The sequence below is a fragment of the Triticum dicoccoides genome, chromosome 6B (assembly GCF_002162155.2).
Source record: "Triticum dicoccoides isolate Atlit2015 ecotype Zavitan chromosome 6B, WEW_v2.0, whole genome shotgun sequence".
Taxonomy (NCBI): domain Eukaryota; kingdom Viridiplantae; phylum Streptophyta; class Magnoliopsida; order Poales; family Poaceae; genus Triticum; species Triticum dicoccoides.
The window spans coordinates 301,515,412-301,521,986 of NC_041391.1; positions in this window are offsets into that span (position 1 = coordinate 301,515,412).

Below are 6,575 nucleotides of genomic sequence, written 5' to 3' on the forward strand. Positions count from 1 at the left end.
ACCTCGTCGGACTTTGCAACAGCTCCCTCCTCCGTTCGGTCACCGGAGCCGTCATCATGATCTCCTTCCTCCGCCATTCGGTCACCGGAGCCATCATGATGATCTCCTTCCTCCTCCATTGTTGGATCACTGGAGCCGTCATCCTCTCCTTCCTGACCATTGATGTCGTTGAGAAACAACAAGGGATCACCTCTGGTGAGGATTATATTCCCCAACAACTATTCTTGTTCTAAGTCTTTTCCATAGTTTCTGCAAATATTACACTATGGAAATATACAAGCATGAGAGATGGATTAGTGGCAAACATAGACCTAGCTAATCACTAATGTCTGCTTGAACTACGTCGGTATTTCCCCAAAGAGGAAGGGATGATGCAGTGTATCGACGGTAGGTATTTCCCTCAGTGATGAGATCAAGGTTATTGAACCAGTAGGAGAACCTCCTCACACCAAGTAAATAGCACCTGCACACAAATAACAAATACACGCAACCCGACGTGTTAAAGGGGTTGTCAATCCCTTTCGGGTACGACGCCTCAAGATAGGCAAATAACGCGAGGTAGAAGTGGTAGATAGGATAAATAGATTGCGGAACAAATAAATTGCAGCAAGGTATTTTTGTATTTTTGGCTTAATAGATCTGAGAATAAATGCAAAGGAAAATAGATCTCAAAGGCAAATATGATGAAAAGAGAGACCCAGGGGCCGTAGGTTTCACTAGTGGCTTCTCTCAAGAAAAATAGCAAACAGTGGAAAAACAATTACTGTTGGGCAATTGATAGAACTTCAAACAATCACGACGATATCCAGGCAATGATCATTATATAGGCCCTCATGTCCAAGATTAGTAGACCGACTCCTGCCTGCATCTACTACTATTACTCCACACATCGACCGCTATCCAGCATGCATCTAGTGTATTAAGTTCATGGAAAAACAGAGTAATGCAATAAGAACAATGACATGATGTAGACATGATCCATTTATCTATTATGAAGATATAGATTCCATCTTGTTATCCTTAGTAGCAACGATACATACGTGTCGGTTTCCCTTCTGTCACTGGGATCAAGCACCGTAAGATCGAACCCACTACAAAGCACCTCTTCCCATTGCAAGATAAATAGATCAAGTTGGCCAAACAAAACCCAAATACCGGAGAAGAAATACAAGGCTATAAGCAATCATGCATATAAGATATCAAAGAATACTCAAATAAATTTCATGGATAAAAACATAGATCTGATCATAAACTCAAAGTTCATCAGATCCCAACAAACACACCGCAAAAAGGCTTACATCATAAGGATCTCCAAGAGACCATTGTATCGATAATCAAGAAAGAGAGAGGAAGCCATCTAGCTACTAACTACGAACCCGTAGGTCTACAAAGAACTACCCACGCATCATCGGAGAGGCACCAATGGAAGTGGTGAACCCCTCCGTGATGGTGTCTTGATTGGATCTGGTGGTTTTGGACTCTGCGGCGACTGGAATTGATTTTCGTCGACTCTCCTAGGGTTACTGGAATATTGTGCTATTTATAGAGCAAAGAGGCGGTTCAGGGGGCACCCGAGGTGGGCACAACCCACCAGGGCGCGCCTGGGCCTCCTGGCGCGCCCTGGTGGGTGCTTCTCCCCTTGAGCCACCCCAGGTGCTTTCTTGGCCCACGGGATGCCTTCTGGCCCAAAAAATCCTCCAGGAGTTTAGCTGCGTTTGGACTCCATTTGATATTGATTTCCTGCGATGTAAAAAGCATGCAGAAAACATCAAGTGGCACTGGGCACTATGTCAATAGTTTAGTACCGAAAATGATATAAAATGACTATAAAATGATTGTAAAACATCCAAGAATGATAATATAACTACATGGAATAATCAAAAATTATAGATATGTTGGAGACGTATCAGCATCCCCAAGCTTAATTCCTGCTCGTCCTCGAGTAGGTAAATGATAAAAACAGAATTTTTGATGTGGAATGTTGCCTAACATGTTCATCACATTTCTTTTCTTGATAACATGGACATATGGGCTTTAATATGATTCAAAGCAATAGCCTAGTTTTGTCATGAAGACTTTAGTACTGAAGCATACCAACAAGCAACCATGTCTTTCAAAATATCAACACTAAAGCAAGTTATCCCTAGCCCATCATGCTCAATCATTGATCCATTCATGAAACACACTCGAATATTGGCTACACCCAATGCTCAAATACGATCATAGTGCCCCTTAGTTGGTGCTTTATAAGAGAAGATGGAGACTCAACTTCAAAATAAAAATTGCATAAGTAAAAGAAAGGCCCTTCGCAGAGGGAAGTAAGGATTTGTAGAGGTGCCAGAGCTCAAAGCTTAAATTGAGAGATAAAAATATTTTTGGGAGGCATACTTTTCCCACCAACAAAAACGACTTGGAGCATCCCAACACTTTCCATATGCTAGATACATCATAGACGGTTCTCAAATAGAAAATAAAGTTTATTCCTTTTTCCACCATCACTTTCACTTTCCATGGCTAGCCGAATCCAGGGTTGCCCTCCATACCAATACTTTCCAAGGAATTTATTATTTGACAACATAAAGTAAATTCATTTTCCTTTCAGGACTGGGCATCCCTAATACCTTTGCCGTACTCTCGTGCAATGACAAGTGAATAAGCACTCATCGTGAGAATAACACATCTAGCATGGAAAATATTGCCACCCTTCACCGCCTCGCGAGTGGTAGAGCACACAAAAGGGAAATTTATTTTGAAAATTAGAGATGGCACATGCAAATTTGTTTAGAACGGCATGGAAATACCGCATATAGGTAGGTATAGTGGACTCATAAGGCAAAACTGGTTTAAAGGGTTTTGGATGCACAAGTAGTGATCATACTTAGTGCAAAATGAAGGCTAGGAAAAAAATTGAGAAGCGACCAACCAAAAAGCAAAAAATCTCGTACCCAATCATTAAGCTTAAGTAACACCGAATAATGCACCATAAGTAGGATATAAATTTCATTGCATAACTATTGAGTTTCATGCTTGCATAGGGAATCACAAACCTTAACACCAATATTCTTACTGAAGCACAATTACTCATCAACATAACTCACATATCATATCGTCATATCTCAAAACCATTACTATGAATCAAGTTTATTTTGTCCAATGATCTTCATGAAAGTTTCGATTATATCCTCCTTGGATATCTATCACTTTGGGACTATTTTCATATGTTGCTTTTGATAAGCTCAAACAAATATAAGTGAAGGTCATGAGCATAATTTTTTCTTTCTCTCAAAATAATCTAAGTGAAGCAAGAAAGAATTTCTTAAAATTTTACTAACTCCCAAACAAATCTAAGTGAAGCAGGAGAGAATTTCTTCAAAAATAACAAAGCACACCGTGCTCAATAAGATATAAGTGAAACACTAGAGCAAATCCATTGCTCTAAAAATTCAAGTGAAGCATAGGAGCCAGCATAGCATAATTTTTGGATCTCTCAAAAGGGTGTGTCCAGCAAGGATTAAACACTTAAAGACAAAGCAAAACAAGAAAAGACTCATATCATACAAGACGCTCTAAGCAAAACTCATATTATGTGCCGAATAAAAATATAGTTTCAAGTAAAATACCGATGGTTCTTAGAAGAAAGCGGTGATGCCACTCGGGGGCATCCCCAAGCTTAGTTGCTTGCTACTTATTTGAATATTATCTTGGGGTGCCTCGGGCATCCCCAAGCTTAGCCTTTTGCTAATCCTTATTCCTTCATCCATCGTAAGATCACCCAAAACTTGAAAACTTCAATCACACAAAACTCAAACAAAACCTTCGTGAGATCCATTAGTATAAGAAAACAAACCACTACTATAAGTACTATAGCAAACCTATTCATATTTTGTTTTTGAATTATATCTACTGCATTCCAACTTTTCTATGGCAAAAACTCATCAAAGAAAACCATAGAATCATCAAAACAAGCACACAACGCAAAGAAAACAGAATATGTCAAAAACAGAACAATCTGTAGCAATCTGAATATTTAGAATACTTATGTAACTCCAAAATTCTGAAATAAATTGGTGGTCGTGAGTAATTTTTTCTATTAATATTATGCAAAAAGAATCAACTCAAAAGCACTCTTCTGTTAAAAATTACAAATAATCTCGTGAGTGCAAAAGTTTCTGTATTTCAGCAAAATCAAATAAACTTTCACCCAAATCTTCCCAAAGGCCTTGCTTGGCACAAACACTAATTGAAACACAAAAAACACAATCATAACAGTATGATAATTGTCCTAACACACAAGAACAGAAAGCAAAAATCAAAAATAAATTTTATTCGTTGGGTTGCCTCCCAACAAGCGCTATCGTTTTACGCCCCTAGCTAGGCATAACACGTAGGATTTAAGTGTTGCCTTCCATTATGTTTGCCACTTTAGTAAGGGTATTTTCAAACCCGAGAGGCTCTTTGCACTTCTCTAAATTTTCCGGAAAAGAAACTATCTCGAGATCTAAAACATCGAACCGTTTATTGCAAAGAGAAATCAAAGTGTTCATACGATTGATACTACCATTGAGATGCTTGAGAGGTTTATTATATTTTTGTAACTGAACCATATGTTTATGCAAATCACCTAGTTTGTCCAAGATTTGGACTCCCTCTGGGGTGAAAGAAAACCCTTTCTTTTTTGGTCAAACCCCTAATATTCCTTCTAAAATTTCATAGGCATCATTCACATCAAGCTCTATAAAATTCCCTTTCGCGGCAAAATCCAAGAGTTGTATATGATGCAAAGCCAATCCTACATAAAATTTCTAAGCAAAATTTTTGCATCTCCTTTTAGGTTGCAGGCACGGTAAGACTCCATAAGCCTGTACCAATCATCTTTCAAATTTTCTCCTTGTTTTTGTTTGAAGTATAGAACTTCAAAGTCTGGTAACAAAGGAGGAGCATTCAAACTAGCCATAGTCAAACAAGAACACGAATAGATCTGCCGAAAAGAAAACGGCGAATGAAAAAGAGGGCGAATAAAACGGCAAATTTTTGTGAAGTGTGGGAGAGGAAAACGAGAGGCAAATGGCAAATAATATAAATTGCAAGGAGATGAGATTTGTGATTAGGAACCTGGTTAATGTTGAAGATCCTCCTTAGCAACGGCGCCAGAAATTCCTTTTGATGTCTGCTAGAACTATGTCAGTATTTCCCCAAAGAGGAAGGGATGATGCAGTATAGCGCCGGTAGGTATTTCCCTCAGTGATGAGACCAAGGTTATTGAACCAGTAGGAGAACCTCCTCACACCACGTAAACAACACCTGCACACAAATAACAAATACTCACAACCCGACGTGTTAAATGGGTTGTCAATCCCTTTCGGGTACGACGCCTCAAGATAGGCAAATATCGTGAGGTAAAAGTGGTAGATAGGATAAATAGATCGCAGAACAAATAAATTGCAGCAAGGTATTTTTGTATTTTTGGTTTAATAGATCTGAAAATAAATGCAAAGGAAAATAGATCGCAAAGGCAAATATGATGAAAAGAGAGACCCGGGGGCCGTAGGTTTCACTAGTGGCTTCTCTCGAGAAAAATAGCAAACGTGGGAAAACAATTACTATTGGGAAATTGATAGAACTTAAAATAATCATGACGATATCCAGGCAATGATCATTATGTAGGCATCATGTCCAAGATTAGTAGACAGACTCCTGCCTGCATCTACTACTATTACTCCACACATCGACCGCTATCCAACATGCATCTAGTGTATTAAGTTCATGGAAAAACAGAGTAATGCAATAAGAATTATGACATGATGTAGACAAGATCCGTTTATCTAATATAAAGATATAGATCCCATCTTGTTATCCTTAGTAGCAACGATACATACGTGTCGGTTCCCCTTCTGTCACTGGGATCAAGCACCGCAAGATCGAACCCACTACAAAGCACCTCTTCCCATTGCAAGATAAATAAGTTGGCCAAACAAAACCCAAATATTGGAGAAGAAATACGAGGCTATAAGAAATCATGTATATAAGAGATCAAAGAAGACTCAACTAAATTTCGTGGATAAAAACATAGATCTGATCATAAACTCAAAGTTCATCGGATCCCAACAAACACACCATAAAAAGGCTTACATCGTACGGATCTCCAAGAGACCATTGTATTGATAATCAAGAGAGAGAGAGGAAGCCATCTAGCTACTAACTACGGACCTGTAGGTCTAGAAAGAACTACTCATGCATCATCGGAGAGGCACCAATGGAAGTGGTGAACCCCTCCGTGATGGTGTCTAGATTGGATCTGGTGGTTCTGGACTCTGCGGCGGCTAGAATTGATTTTCGTCGACTCTCCTAGGGCTTTTGGAATATTGGAGTATTTATAGAGCAAAGAGGCGGTTCAGGGGGCACCCTAGGTGGGCACAACCCCCAAGGGCAAGCCTGGGCCTCCTGGCGCGCCCTGGTGGGTGCTGCTCCCCTCGAGCCACCCCCACATGCTTTCTTGGCCCACTGGATCTCTTCTGGCCCAAAAAATCCTCCAGGAGTTTCGCTGCGTTTGGACTCCATTTGATATTGATTTCCAG